The following is a 16,860-nucleotide window of genomic DNA, read 5'->3' as shown; positions in this document are numbered from 1 at the left end:
TGCCTGGAGGGGTGGGATAGGGAGGGTGGAGGGAGGGAGATGCAAGAGGGAAGAGATATGGGAACATATGTATATGTATAACTGATTCACTTTGTTATAAAGCAGAAACTAACACAACATTTTAAAGCAATTATACCCCAATAAAGATGTTAATATATATATATGCTTCTCTGTAAAGCATTAAAAAAAAAATCCAAGGATGAGATAACTGAGGTCTCAGCTCAAGTATCTCCAAATACATTGTTGTCCATTCCCTGACCTTTCCGTATGTTATTTCTTGGTTGTTTTCCAGATCAATGCCATTTCTCTGTGAGCTTCTGTGGTGCAAGCTTTTTTGTAGGGTCGGATTTCTTCAGAGCCAAACCCTGGGATCCACATGTTCCACTGGCGTTCTAGATGCAGCTGGACATCTTTCACCTCCAGGGTGCTGGACTTGCGATGCCGAGCAAGCTGGTAGGCTGCTGTCACCACGCTCTCGATAAAATCATCAGCAATCTGCAGTAGCATCTCCTCCACATCTTCATCCAATTGCTCATCAGGATCCACTTCTCTTACTAAGTCTTGTAACTTCTTCTTGGTCAATACCTGATTGTTTTCAGGGCTGAGACACTCTACCGTCCCAGTAGCGCCTGGGATCTTTACCACTGTAGGGCTATTGGCCATGGAGCCTTGTGGAGGGGTGCTAGCTGGTTCCGGTTTTAATGATGAGAAACTGGACAGGTTGACTGGGGCTGAGGGGCCAAACTGGTTCATAATCTAATGCCCTTTGGACTTCAGCTCATAGAGCTTATCGAGATCTTGTTTCGTTTTGGAGCTATGAGGACCAAGCCCAAAGGCAGCAGCGTCTATCTCCCCATGGTATGCAGAGACTGCCCCAGTGAAGCGCTCATCTCAGCGGGCAGTCCGACTGCTCGGCCCTCCCCAAGTAAGACATCTTTTTTTTTTTTTTCTTTTGCAGTACGCGGGCCTCTCACTGTTGTGGCCTCTCTTGTTGCGGAGCACAGGCTCCGGACGCGCAGGCTCAGCAGCCATGGCTCACGGGCCCAGCCGCTCCACGGCATGTGGGATCTTCCCGGACCGGGGCATGAACCCGTGTCCCCTGCATCAGTAGGAAGACTCTCAACTACTGCGCCACCAGGGAAACCCAAGACATCTTTTTAAGTGAAGAAAAGCAAGGAGCAGGAGAGTGTGAATAGGAAGCAACTATTCATGTTAAAAGAAGAAAGTCAGAGCTCTGTGAAGGTGCCCATGCATAAATACATCAACACACACACACACACACACACACACACACACACACACACACTTCAATATGCAGAGAATATCATCTCTGGAAGGATCCACAAGAAATTGCCATCAGAGATAGCCTCAGGGAAGGGGAACTGGAGTGCTGGTGGGCAGGGTTGGAAGGGAGAATAACTTTTCAATATATTTCCTGTTGTGCCATTTGAATTTGTGTTACCACGTCTTCACATTGCCTATTAAAAATAAAGAGTATTCCAAGGTCTGACTTTGGTTTAGAGTTCAAAAATGAAAACATTAAGATTTTATATTCCTTTTTTCCCTTTAGGCAAAAGCAGGGCCCTTCAATCTTTGTTACCTTTTGAACAAATAGGCTATAGTATTTTTAGACTTTCTCCCTGGAGTCCAAAGCTCACAGTGTTAAAGTAACCAGGGAAATAGAGAAGAGATGGAGTCCAGGTTCTGTGTCCTAAATGTTTTTCAGTCATGGAGAAACAAGCTTTTCTCCTAATACTGCTATTTATACCAGTAGGAGCATGCACTGAGGTAATTCCTTCTTTTCCGCTAGATTAAAGAAAGAGGGCCTGTTTTCTTTCTTTCTCTCTCTTTTGCAGAAGGATCTGTTGTTATTTTGCTCAAAGTGAACATGCCGCGAGCGGGCGCTACTCTCCGTTGAGGTGCGCGCGCCTCTCACTACTGTGGCTTCTCTCGTGACAGAGCACAGCATCCAGGGGCGTGGGCTTCAGTAGTTGTGGCACATGGGCTCAGTAGTTGTGGCTCGTGGGCTCTAGAGAGCAGGCTCAGCAGTTGCGGTGCATGGGCCCAGTTGCTCGGCGGCATGTGGGATCTTCCTGGACCAGGGATCGAACCCGTGTCCCTTGCACTGGCACATGGACTCCCAACCACTGTGCCACCAGGGAAGTCTCTGGATAGTGGTATTTTTTTCTCCCCATCCTTCCACCTCCTCTGAGGTTCTTAATGGTGCCAGCCTGGGACTGTGGCTCTGAAACATCTAGCCTGAGTTCACTCCCAGATATGCGGAACTAGATTAGAAGAGTGAAATGAAGGACTAAGCCTAAGACTTTGTGGCTCGTGAATCCACTTGCTTAAGCTCCAGGCTCTCATCCCAAAGCTGTTCCTTAGGCACAGAACTTAACTAACTGGTGTCAGCTCCAAACAGACTCTAGCAGGTAACAAAATGGTCTAAGTAGAAATGGATTTGCGTGGCTCCTCTCTACTTCCTCTCCTCCTTTTTCTATCATCTCCTAATACTGTAGCGCTCCAAATGACGACAATAGATGAAGTTCCACCGTGGCCTAGTTAGTGCTTTAAAGAGGGCTTAGAGAGGGTAAATACAGTTCAAGTTGAACACTTTCCCAAAAGATATGTAGTTTTGGGGAAGTTCATTTCCAACAGTTGTGTCAGAGATGATTTCCACTTAATATATGGGGAAGGAAACCAAGATTCAAGACTAGAAGGTATATCTGTCAAGCTTAATAAGAAGGTGACAGCAGGACAGCCCCTTACACACTCTATCTTTGTCAGCACCACACCTCAGGCATCATTGTACACAATGAATATTAGGATTTCAGATCAAGAGAGTGGTAAGATTTCCTTGTCTCCAGATCACTAGTTCTCAAATCAGCCTTCATGTCCGTTTCATATGCCTGATCCCTTCCCCTAGAAACTCTGCTTGGGTGGTATTGAGGGTAGCCCGGGAATCGTATCTCTATAGGATTCTGCAATGCAGCTGTGGCTAACTGCGGATACTCAGGGACTGGGACCAGCTTGGTGCCACCTCCCTGACTACAAGGACAGAAAAACCTGGTAATTTATCAGCCTCTGTACTGATGAGCACTTTTCTGAGTGCAATACATTCTCATCACAGCCCTACAGGGTTAGCAAGACAGGATATTCATCCCGATTTTTCAGATGTGGAAACTGAAAATCCAAGCGATTTGCCAAAGGTAAGATGCACGTTAAGTTAAAGGCAGATCTGGAATTCCAAACAAACCCTCTGAGGCCACTACAGTCTTCACTAGAGCATTGCAGCTCCAGGCTTCAGGTCCCCAGTGCACAGCCTGGGAGCTGGCAACTGTTTTACTTCCTAGAACCAAAGGAAAAAGCACGAAACCCAGGCTATAGCTAAAAGGTACAGCCACTTAATTGCATAGATAAGGAAACTGAAGCACAGTGATTTGCCCAAGGTTACATAGCCAGTCAGTGGCAAGAAAAATAAGCAACAGTGGGATTACAGTTAACACAGACCAAAAACAGAGCAAGATGTACGGGAACTGTATATCTTCTGCTTGGGGTTTCAACGATGTCAAGTGATTACTGCATAGAGAGCTGCTGTGTATTTGGAAGACTGCCCAATGCATTGAGAAATGGACCATGGCAAGGGGTAGCCATACACATCACTGAGGTCACCTTGCATGGTCTTTATGAGTGTGCCAGCCAGTCTGTGCCCCTGCGGGTGTATGTGTGTGTGTGTGTGTTGGTTAGTTGCCAAGGGCATGCTCAAGCAAGCAGTAGCCGATATACATTTGGCAAAGGTAAAGAACAAAAAAATCTCCCCGGAAAGTGTTAGCCTAATTATATAGCCAGTCTGTTTCTTACCTGGAGGTAAATGCAGTCTCCACAATCCCTGGCAATTGTGATAATCATTCATGATACAGGAGTGTGGGGGGGAGAGGTCCCCCCCGCCCATTCTATCTCATTTCTCTAACCCTCTAGCATAGCTAGAGATTAACCCAACTCCTATAAAACAGAAACAAACTTCAAATCCACGTCAGAGCCCACGGGAGAGAATGATTTACAAACTGCCAGCAGAACATTGGTGTAAACAAGACAATGCACGTAAATTCCCAGCAAGTCAATTAACATTCAGTTATTCTGAATAGGACCTGACCTTGATGCTTGAGGATCTGAACAGAAGGCAACCTGCAGCTTAAAGGAAAATGGCACCTCTTCCACTCAAACTGGCAGGTCTCTAGGGTTCAAAGGCTCAAGAAGAACTCTTCCTCAAAAGGACACACAAAAGTACAAAAACCGCCTCAGCACAACTCTTGTATTTCAGAACTGATGTCTTTTTGCCTTTGAGCCCACAAACACTTTGATGGGCTTTGATCTAAATATCTGAAGGATCTAAGTGTAATGCTGCATTCCAGACGCATCTCTCCTTTCAAGACCTCTGAGGGTTAAAAAGTCTCAAAATGAAGAATTGCACGTTTCTTTGTATATTTCTTCAATTGCCAATTCAAAGAAGAGGGTTTACTTGTAAGTGCTCTGCTTATTAGCATTATCTGTGCTTTCTGGGGATGCTTGTCCTTGAACTTTGGGAAATAATCAACCGGAGTCTTTCACAGTGCTTTGCAACTCCAGGCACCCAGAAAAGGTGTGTGACCCATTTGAGTCCATGGGAACAGAGCTGTTCAAACTCTAATGCACACCTGAGTCTCCTGGGACCTTGTAAAGGGAGTTTCTGATTCAGTAGGTCTGGAAGGAAACCTGAGATTCTGCCTGTCTTATGAGCTTCCAGGTGGCACTGATGCTGTGGTCCAAGGACCGCACTGTGTGGCGCTGCCCCAGAGCACATGTCTGAGGAGTTCCTTCCACAGAACATGCAGTTCTTTGTAAAGGGGTCCTTCTCTCATTACAAGACTCAGCCATTTGTATCAAGAGTTGTTACTAAATAGTATTACAGATCGGGGGCCTCAGACTTGTTCGAATCAGGTACCCTAGACATACAGGTTAGAGGAATTCCCCCAACGTCAATTCTTTGGTGCCCATGGCCCCCTTTTGGAGACAGGTGTTCTGAGGTTTTTTGTGTGTGTTTGCAGACTTCATAGTTGTCCACACTAGGTAAATTTGATGGAGATAAACCAAATTCCTGTGGCATTAATGGCCCATACTTCTGTTAGACTACCACTTGATAAAGAAAACACATATAAAAACAGCAGATGTGTACTATTCCTCCTCTCAGCGGTTGCAGAATCAACTGGCTGGATCCTGGGTGTACGCAAAGTAGATTCTTCATTAGATACAGACAAGGCAGCTGGCTGCTGGGGAGAAATCTGATTGTTTGGTACCAAAACAATGTTCTGCATAGAGTCCTTCTCTAGTGTGCTCAACAGACACTGTCCAGGCAGCACTTTGTCTCATTTCCGGGCTCTCTTTCTCCAACAGACACACACACACACACACACACACACACACACACACACACAATTTCCTAGGCAATTACCCTGGAATCATTTAGAAGACTCTGTGGTCCCATCTGTCTATATCGTCTACTTCCCATGCCTTCCCAGGATTCCAGGCCAATAATGACAATAAATAAAAATAACAACAATAATAATAGCCACTGTTTTAATCCTCATTACAAACATTTGACATAGGTACTACTATTATTCTCATTTTATGGAGGAGGCCTCCTGGGCACAGAGAGGATACGTTTAAGCAGTTTGCCTAAGGTCACGCATCTAATACCAGGGGTACAAACACAAATACCCTGGCACCAGCGTCCATGATCTTAACTACTACATGATACTTGTCCATAGCCTTTAAATCATTTTACCGAAAAAAGAGAGAAAAGTCTTATTATCCTCTTTATCTTTTACAGTGGATGGCTCATTAAAACCAGAGTCAAAATAATTAGCAACCAAATAAATTGGTTTCCTTTCCAAGAGAGTGTTTTCAAATACTCCCCTGAGGTGAGGGAAAATATTTGCATTCTGTCCCTGTTGGCGGGGTGTGTGCAGTGAAGTGCATTCTTTTAGAATGGGTGGATCCTTTTAAGGAAGCACATAAGAAGAAAAAGAAGACAAATGTTGCCACAGTAAAATATATTGATTCTTCTTATCCCCTTGTATTTGAATAAGTTCTGTCCTCTCACAGGGCCTTCAGGTTGTACTGTCTTTGTGAAACTTCATTGATATCAACCCCTGTCCCTTTTCATTTTCTTAACAACTGTGGCCAATATTATTAGACTCTCTCTGCATGTTGTTTGAGTATACACATCATATGTTTTTCTTTGTTTTTCATATATTATGATCTCTTCCACTTGATTCTAAGAATTCTGATTTAAACACTTATTCCTTTATTGGGCAAATATTGCCACTGTCCTTCTATAACACAGGGTAACATAGCTATAGTGATTAGCTTAGGTGGTTAGTGCATCAGTTTAGCTGTACTCTCCTCTATGCAGCTTAGATATCTGTACCATGACAGTTACCCTTGACAACTCGAAGCCCAGCTAAACATCTCATTCCAATGCATGATGGTCATAAGGATACTGGGCAAGTGATGTAGGCTAGAACAGAGCAAATTTAGGAATTGTAGTGCTGAGAAAACAGGCTCCATGGATAAAGGCTCAGGAGGGTCACCTCTGTATATGAAGGGCAACATTTATTGGTAAAGTTTTGATTTAGGCAGTGAAGAAATCTTGCCCTTGAGGCAGAATCAGAAGCCCAAGAGGACACAATTAGCAAGTGGCAGAGCCAGGATTGAAACCCAAGCAGCCCGACTCCACAGCCATTACTTTTCAACCACCATGTTCTACTGCCCACTTGGTAAAAAAAGAAAAAAATTAATGAATCCTCCCATCCATAAAACAAAGCCCAGTCTTCAGAGTCTTCTATGTAATTTCTTCCAGCTGTGATCTCAATCTACGTTCTAAATTTTTTTTTTTTTTTTTGCAGTACGTGGGCCTCTCACTGCTGTGGCCTCTCCCATTGTGGAGCACAGGCTCCGGACGCGCAGGCTCAGCGGCCATGGCTCACGGGCCCAGCCGCTCCGCGGCATGTGGGATCTTCCCGGACCAGGGCACAAACCCGTGTCCCCTGCATCGGCAGGCGGACTCTCAACCACTGCGCCACCAGGGAAGCCCTCTAAATTTTTTTCACTTAGTTTTATACACTCTAGAGTGGTGGCTTTCTACCTTGGTTGCACATTAGATTTATCTGAGGAACTTGGGAAAATCCTGATGCCCAGGCTGTGCTTCAGAACAAGTTCATCAGAATCTCAGGGGTGCGGCACTACAAGCAGTATTTTCAAAAAATTCTTATAATTCCACATGCAGCTGAGTTTAATAACCTGTGCTTTATAATTTAACCAAACTGACTACATATAATTTTCTACCTCCACCTCTTTGTTCATGTTATTCCCCACTATTTAGAGTATTCCATCCCCATTCACATTTTAGGATTATTTTTCTACTTCTGTGAAAAATGTCACTGGAATTTTAATAGGAATTGCATTGAATCTGCAGATAGTATTGTCCTATGGACATTTTAATAATATTAATTCTTCCAAGCCATGAACATGGGATATCATTCCATTTATTTGTGTCAGTGGGAAAAGGATAGTCTCTTCAGTAAATGGTGTTGGGAAACCTGAATATCCACATGCAAAAGAATGAAATTGAACTCATCATACAACGTACACAAAAATTAATTCAAAATGAATTAAAAACTTAAACATAAGAATTAAAACTGAAAAACTCCTAGTAAAAAACATAGAGGAAAATCTTCCTGACATATGTCTTGGCAATGATTTTTTGGCTATGACACTGAAAGTACAGGTAACAAAAGCAAAAATAAACAAGTGAGACTACATCACACCAAAGCTTCTGCACAGCAAAGGAAACCATCAACAAAATGAAAAGGCAACCTATGGAATGGGAGAAAATATTTGCAAACCATATATTCAATAGAGGGCTAATATCCAAAATATATAAGAAACTCATACAACTCAAGAACAAAAACGACAAATAACCTGATTTTAAAATGGGCAAAGAAATTGAATAAACATTTTTCCAAAGAAGGCATACAACGTGGAATCTAAAAAAATGTCACAAATGAACTTATTTACAAAACAGAAATAGACTCACAGACACAGAAAATAAACTTATGCTTACCAAAGGGGAAGGGGGGTGGGGAAGGGAGGGATAAATTACGAGTTTGGGATTAACAGGTACACACTACTATATATAAGATAGATAAATAACAAGGACCTAGTGTATAGCACAGGGAACTATATTCAATGTTTTGTAATAACCTGTAATAGAAAAGAATCTGAAAAAGAATGTATATATATGACTGAATCACTTTGCTGCACATCTGAAACTAACACAACATGGTAAATCAACTACACAATTTAAAAAATGAATGAATGAATAAATAAATAAAAGAAGGCATACAAATGTCCAAGATGAAAAGGTGCTCAACATCACTAATAATCAGGGAAATGGAAATCAAAACCACAATGAGATATCTCCTTATACCTGTTAGGATGGCTATTATCAAAAAGTCAAAAATCAGCAAGTGTTGGTCAGGATGTGGAGAAACTGTAACTCTGTTGGTGAGACTGTAAATTGGTATAGCGACTATGAAAAAAACAGAGCTTCCTCAAAAAATTAAGAATATAACTACCATATGATTCAGCAGTCTTACTTCTGTGTATATATCCAAAGAAAATGAAATCAGTATCTTGAAGAAATATCTGTACTCCCATGTTCTTGCAGTATTATTCACAATAGCCAAGATATGGAAACAACCTACATGTCCATCGGTGGATAAAGAAAATGTGGTCTACATATACAATGCAATAATTCAGCCATAAAAAGGAAATCCTGCCATTTGCAACAACATGAACTAGAGGACATTACACTAAGTGAAATAAACCAGACAAAGAAAGACAAATACTGTATGATCTCATCTGCGTGTGAAATCTAAAAAAGCCAAACTCATAGAAATATACAACAGTGATCACCAGGGGCTGGAGACTGAAGGAAATGGGAGGATATTGGTCAAAGGGTACAAACTTTCAGTTATAAGATGAATAAGTTCTGGAGATCTAATGTACATCATGGAGACCACAGTTTATAATGTATTGTACACTTGAAATTTGCTAAGAGAGTACATCTCAGGTGTTCTCACCACAAAAAAAAAAAGAAGGTAAATAGGCTAGGTTAATTAGCTTGATTGGGGGAATCATTTCACAATGTATACATATATTAAACATCACATTGAACACCTTAAATATATATAACATTTATTTTTCAATCATACATCATCAACACCGGAGGAAAAAAAAAAACCTGTGGGCTTTATCCTTAGAACAATGGAACCCCTTAGAGGGTTTTAAGCAGCGGTGTGATGTGGATTAGAATTGCATTTTGTTATGATGATGAGGCTGGGGTATGGGAAAAGAATTTGAGAACAAGTTAGGATAGAAGCAGAAGACCAAATGGGAGGCTAGAGGCTATGACAGAGTGTAGTGAAGAGGAGATGATGACACGATCGCCAAAGCAGCCATGGGATAAAAAGAAGATGTTAACGTTGACAAGTTTTTATGAGGATGAATCAGTAAAGGATTACTGAAGGGTATTTGACCTAGTTTAATGTGAAATTGCCAAGAGACATAATGTGATGCACATTTATCCTTGTTTCACAATTCTTGGAGTAAGGTAGCCCCAACAAATGAGTCATCAATTGCAGTTCACCTCTGTAAACAAAGAGTTTGAAGATATTTAGACTGAATATGAACATACTTTGCCCATTTTATCAATAAAAACAGTCCATGCTTCTAAAATTCAAGATGATGAAGTAAAAAAGAAAAGTATTATTCTCCCTCAAGTGCAAAACCAAATCTCACTTAAATAGGGATTTATGACTTTTTCCCCCCCATTGGAAAGGAGTAGCTTTTGAAAATTTGATTTTAGTCAGCTAAAAATGTCATTGCCAAAGACTCCCAAACATGTTTCTCCTTGGGGGAAAAAAATAAAACAAAAGCAAATAAGTGACTTACTGAAGAGATGTAAAATGTATTTTACAACCCATTCTCTCACCCAGTGTCAACACTCTGTTGATTTGGGGGGGACAAAGTAGACCTTAAATGTGCCATAGAGAGACCAGAATTTATAATGCCCTAAGTTTCTGATACCTAAAGGAGTTTGAAAATGAGAATGCACTGCACTTTTAAAAGCAGAGGCAGAGTACTTAAATGCCACTTTTTCAATAGCACCCAGAGGTTTTGAGAATTAACCACCTCCAAAAATATATTATGTGTTCTCTGAAGGAAAATTAAAACACAAATCAAAATTGTTGGGGAAAACATTAGTGCCCTCCAGCTGCTGAGGGTTCGCACATATGTGCTGTGTTCACAGTCCCTGCAGGCCTAAGGCCAGTGACCCAGAAACATTTCAGCACAAGCCAGCATACAAGGGGAAGGCCAGAGGGTCACCTTCCTGGAGTGGTATCAAAATCTCCTTCCTTCAAGCCCTCTCTCTCTAGCAGCTCCCTCGCTCCCTGCCTACACAGAGAGGTTAGAGATTTTTCTGTTTCTCTGAAAGCTCAGTTCTCCCTTTCTTCTCATACTTACCAACATGGCAGCTTTGTTGTTAGTTACCAGGCTGCCTGTCATACACCAAAGACTGTGTTGGGAGCGAGTGTGATTTGGTTCAAAGGTAGAGTAAGTAAACACATGGCCTTTTGTAAATAATTTAAATTCCGAAGTTGACTAGAGAAAGAGCCAGGTATATACCCTCCTTGGAGTTGTATAATGCACAGTAATATAACTGCTGTGTAATACACATTACGATAAATTGTCACCAGAGTATAATGCTGATGTAAGCAACTTCTGATTCTCTCCACCCTTTGCCATCACTATTATATAATTTCACCCTCAAACTCAATATTTACAGATCCATCCATTCAGCTAACATATACTGGAGCCATACTATGTATAAGACACTGTACTGGATTCAGTGAGAAAATTCAAGATGAATAAGACCCAAACTTTTAAGAAAGGAGCTTACAGTATAGTGTAGAGGCTAAATCCCTTGACTTCTGGAGGGAAAACAATCTGAGTTTAAATATCAAGTCTGGTTGTTAAGCCTGGGCAAGCTTAGTAATCTCTCTGAACTCTGGTTTCCTTGTCTGTAAAATGAAGATAATAATAAAATATGTCATGTAGGGTAGGGATGAGGAGGAAGAGACTTGGAGCCACAGAGCCCAGCACAGAGAATGGACAAGTCAATTGATCTGCTGTCAGGATCACCAGTTCAGTAGGAGCCAAGGGAAGTCTGGAAATGTTGCTTGGGATAGGAGTATGCATGGCCTTGAATGTCAGGCAAAGAAATGTGGACTTCTAGGGTATCCCTAGAAGTTTTTTGTGTGTGGGAATAGAGACGTGGATAAACCTATACTTCAAATGTATAACTTCATATGCAATGTGACAGAGGAACTGGAAAGAGGCCAGAAGCAAAGAAGTCAGTTAAAGGGCAAGTAAAGGGCCAAAGCACAGGCCAGACCACAATGGATACCCTCAATGTAATCACGAAAAAAGTGAGATAAACCCAAATGAAGAGACAGTCTACAAAATAATTGGCTTATACTCTTCAAAAGTGTCAAGGTCATAAAAGATAAGGCAAGATTCAGGAGGTGTCACAGATTATTGAGAATCAAGGATTCATGAAAACTAAATGCAATGTGGATCCTGGAACAGATCAAGGACATCCATGGGAAAACTGGTGAAATTCAAATAAAGACTACAGTTCAGTTAATAATGTTGTGCTGATGTTAATTTTGATAAATGTGTCATGGTTAGGCAAGATGGCAATGTTAGGGAAGCTGAGTGAAGGGATAAGAACTTTCTGTATTATTTATGTAACTTTTTTCAAATAAAAAGGTGGGGTTATTTTATTTTATTTTTTTAAGTCTAGGCAAGAGAAGATAAGGATCTGAACCTAGGTAGGGGTTCTGAGAACGGGGAGAAGAGGAAGCAGAACTGCTAAGAGTTGGATACTGACTAGGCTTGGTAGGGTGATGGAGGAATCACTGAAAATCTGATTCAAGCCTCAGTGACTGAGAAATTAGCAGAGTTATTATCTTAAGGAAGTCCTGGGAAGAAATAGGTTTTAAAGGAGGGGTAATGAGTTCTATCTTGCACATGTTGAGTTGTAGATGTTGAGAGGTTTACTGTAGATGTTGATAGGAAATGATATGAAAGACAAGGGGGAAAGGTGGGGTTAGAGTTATAGACTTGGTCTATATACATCCAATACACAGGTAATAGTTGGAAATATGGGAGTGAATACAGTTACCAAAGGAGCAGGGAAAAGGATGAAGACAGACACTTTTTATTTTTAGGAAATATCCACATTTAAGAGGAAGAGGAAAAATAGAGGGACCACATTAGAGCCCCATTTCTTTCATTAGGAGAAAGCTAGTTTCTAAAAATGTAATAGATTTGGAGTAAAATGAGGTTTTGGAAGACATCAGTTTGTACCTCCATAATGGAGGTAATTAGTGATAGGAATTAAACAAGAAGAAAAGAGAAAATCAAGGATCATATGCGAGTGCTTTCAAATAAATAGAAAAACTTAAAGACCTATGTTAACGAATTGATCCAGCTTGGGATTTGAAATCTCAGTAGCATGTTTTAAAAGAATTTATCTGTGCTTTTTACCATTAACCTTAAAAGGTAAAGCCCCATCTCCCCAAACATCCTCGTTTCCGGTAGAATTCCACTAACCGTTTAGAAGAATAAGAGATTGCAAAATGAGATGAGCTCGGATAGTCTGATTGTCATGCATTTTAGGAAAATCTGCTCAAGAATAGTAAGATGTTTTAAGTTTTCCTAAGAGTTCCCCCCCAACATATTTTAAACATGTTTGCCCATATTTAAGCCTCACAAATCGTAAGTTTATACTTCAGTGAGCCTGTTTTGAAAACAAATGGCCTCCAGTTTTCCAGCTTCCTGGTGTAGCTGGAGAGTAGCCTCTCTATAAACCCTCCCTTTTTAGAGTTGCTCCTCCTCCAATTTTAAGTGGTTCTTAAGGCTCTTGTCATGTTCCCTTATCCTTTGACCCCTGGGCCTCAGTGTGGTCAGCCAGAGCTCTTCCTTGGGATTTAAAATGGCAACTGAGGAAGTTATTTAGACTCTGTGGCAATGAAAGCTGAGAGCTGCAAGGCTTGAAACTTGGAAACTTTTAGCAGCCATGTTCTCTGCAAGTCTGTACTTAAAAATAATAATAAAGCCAAAATGCAGATTAAAGCTGGGATATGAAATGACCCAAAGGCGTTCTGATGTCATGTGATTACCCAGTTCCAGCTGTTGCTGAAGCACAGAAGTATCACTGCCCCCTCTCAACCCTACACGTGAGCACATTATCTACTCCAAGAACCGTCCAACAAACTCCCCTTTTTTGCCCAAGGTAGTTAGAAGTGGACTTCTGTCAGTTGCAACTGTAAGAGTCGAGACTAATACTAAGGATTATGCCTGGCTAAGAGGACTCTGCTCTGGGTTATTCTTTTTAAACCATTTCTAATGAGTCCTTGTACCCTAGGATAGGATTTGTTTGTTAAATTTGAACTCTTAAAGGCAGGGGCTTCCCTCCTTCCTTCCTTCTTTCCTTTCTTTCTTGGTTGGTACTGGGGTCAAATACATCCCCTGATATCTAATCTAGATATGGAATTCTGGACCTATGAAAGCATCTCTCTATCTCCAACATGACTCTGCATGTGGGATTTGGTTTTCAGAAGAAATGGTCTTATTTTTAAAGACAAAGAAAAAACATATGATTTGTGGTACAGCAAAAAAAAAAGCTTTTGTGCCAACCAAAATTGGATGTGAATCTCTCCTCTGCCACACACTAACTTTGTGACCTTGACTAGATTGCCTAAACTTTCTGAACTTCTAATAAAAACTTGCACTGAACAGTTTCCAATGTGCCAGGCATTGTGCTAAGCAATTCACAGGCTATCCTTAAAAGGCAGCTACTGTTATCCCCATCTTATAGATGAGGAAACTGAGGTTTAGAAAAGTTGTCACTTGCCAACGGACACTGCACAGCAGACTCAATGTTATACTTAACCACCAGGTGACATTATATGACAATGTCTGTCTCATGAGAATGGTGTAAAACTTAAGAAGATATTGTAGGTACTGTGCCTGGCATTCCAAATGTGGCAGTAGCAATTATGATTTATTCCCAAGAACCAAGTCTATGTTTTTCTCTTTTCCTTTTTCATACGTTCAACTCTGTAGGAATCAAATATTGATTCTTTTGAAAAACCTGCAACAGAATCAGGTGTTACTTGGGCAGGGTATTTTTGCTGTTGTGTTGTTTTAACATTCACATCAAGAAACAATAGTCAAATTAACCCTTCTGTAGACAGTATCTACCCACTAAAAGTGGGTTAACCAGCAGGGTCACTAGCTAACTACTGTACAGCCCATGGGTTGGGTACTGACCTTCTCTATTCAGAAAGACCACAGGAGCCAGAAAAGCGAGGTGGACGAGGCCCAACTGGCTGCTCAAGGAATTTATTCCCAGCTTCCCCGAGTTATTCTCACACTGCCTCTTATCTTACCTCTTTGGGTTGTCACTCCAGGCCCTGTTCACTTGAGCCCAGAGAATCCAGGGCTTGCAATGGAAACAGACTTCTTTCCACAGCTAACCAAATGAGTAAAGGAAGATATGGTATGTGCTCATGTAATCAGGCAGCTTGTCTCTTTGAAGACATGAACAAATTAAATGACCAAATTCGCTTGTCCGTTATAGACTAAATTGTACCTTCTTCTTTCCTATCTTGCACAGGATTTTTCCCCTCAGTTGTGCCCCTGGTATATGTGAAAATTAAAAACTTTCTTTCCGACACTCAATATCGAATACTTTCTCTCTGTGCTCAGATCTTTGGGACAAGGTTTCACTCTGTTACCTGATTTCACACACAAAAGTTGTCCACATTTCCCTTTCTAAAGAAATAAAGGGAAAATGTAATTATAGGTTCTGTCATATCATCTGCAGTACAACATTAGCTCACTATAACTGTCGCATAGGCACCATTACATTTCAGTGGTGACCATAGAGATGACAGGGCAAAAATGTCCCTCATTCTTCTTGCCCTTTAAAAAATGACTTGTCATGAAGAAGTTATTTTTTTAGTAAAATAATTCATCTCTTTTTCAACTGTTCTATGTCAAATGAATCACTGTCATTTGACAATGACATTTTTTGGCCAATCCACTATGGACTCAGACAAACTAGTTAAATAAAAATTAATTGAAGAAATAGAAATTATTTTTATTATATAGTACTACTGCTTATTCTATAGGCAATTCTAATGAAAGCCTGAAACATAAATTCAGATTTCTGACCCCACCTGACATTATCAATAGTTGTGTTTACATGAGTGTATCTGTGTTTGTATTAGACAATGTATTCAGTGTCTGAGACAGAACAGTCGACTGAAATACTGTTATTAGGTTTAGGGAATGAGACTCAGTTTCTTCATTTATAAAACTGGGTGATAATGTCTTTATAGATTTAATATCAAGATTAGATTTAGTATCATAGATACATCCCAAGGCATTCAGTATTTAGCGAACATTAGCTCTTGTTATATGGCATATGTCTATGTGTAATACTACCTAGACATACACACACTCACTAAATCATCTAAAGGATATACTCAGAGATTTAAATGTGGAATTACTGACTCAGCCAAACCTCAGAAAATTATTCAAGGTCATTCAAGAGATGCTTCAGTGTCATCACCTTCCGCAAATAGCAGTCCCCTTGGAAGGTAGTGGTGAAATTCACTGAGGCTTCAATGACTTTGGGTGGATGACTTTGAGAAGCAAATAAGAGAAGCAGAGACACTTGCCAACTTTATTTTGCTTATCTCCGGTCAGAACAAACAGTGCTATTCATTTTGAGTGACCCTACACAGTTCTTTGCATTTGGGTTGTGCTTGTGTAGCCATTAAATCGACTCTCTAGGAACAAATGGGAAAACAAATCAGCAACAGGCTATGCTTCTGTCAGTTTCTATCAGTTTCAGCTGGCACTGTCTTTCCATTTTTTTGGTCTCCAAGAGAACCTGTGACCCACTGGGCAGATAACTAATTTGAGAGTCACAGCAGGTAACTTCACTTTTCAGTATTTCCTCCAAATTTGCTCCTACAAGAGTGCCATGGGTAATGGGATGAGTTTTTAAATCAAAAAGACTGAAATTGGAATCCCAGGTGGACATCTCATGGACTGAGTAACTTTAGACAAGTTATACAACTTTCTGAATGCCACTTTCCTTATCGGAAACATTTTCTACCACAAAAGCTTGTTCTTACAATTTCATGTTCACGTTGTGCAATGCACCCATTGTAGGCCTGGCAAATGGTAGCCAGTTGTTAACAGCCTATTTCTTACCAACTACTATTAGCATTTTCATCTATTCTATGACACTGTGCTAGGTAACTGCTGTATCTAGTAATATTCTGACCTAACAGAACAAAAGCATGGAAAGGTAAATGTCCTCAGAAAGGAACACTGATTACATTTATTAATCAAAGATTGTGTTCACACAGCTATTGAAAACTCAAGATTTTTGCATGCTCTAAAGCCATCTATATTTAATATAGTAAGCAAAATATTCAGCAAATGTTATATTTAGATTTTACTAATAAGAGGACTTTTTACACATCTGCTTTGCTTACATGATATTGAAACATAGCTAATAATTTCAGAAAAGGTAGATTGTAATTAAGGCTCAATTTTCATGTCTTTAATATAGGAGTAGTAGTGCTTACCTAATAGGGTTGTTTTGAAACT

General features: G+C 40.5%; 1 pseudogene; it reads right to left on the bottom strand.

The window, feature by feature from the left end:
• Positions 1–224: 224 nt before the first annotated feature.
• Positions 225–922, bottom strand: LOC137220763 (transcription initiation factor TFIID subunit 12 pseudogene; annotated as a pseudogene).
• Between the last annotated feature and the right edge of the window lie 15,938 nt (positions 923–16,860).

The sequence above is a fragment of the Pseudorca crassidens genome, chromosome 3, assembly GCF_039906515.1.
Source record: "Pseudorca crassidens isolate mPseCra1 chromosome 3, mPseCra1.hap1, whole genome shotgun sequence".
Classification (NCBI taxonomy): Eukaryota; Metazoa; Chordata; class Mammalia; order Artiodactyla; family Delphinidae; genus Pseudorca; species Pseudorca crassidens.
Note: the sequence above shows the minus strand (reverse complement) of the source record. Positions and strands in the feature narration are given on the sequence as shown.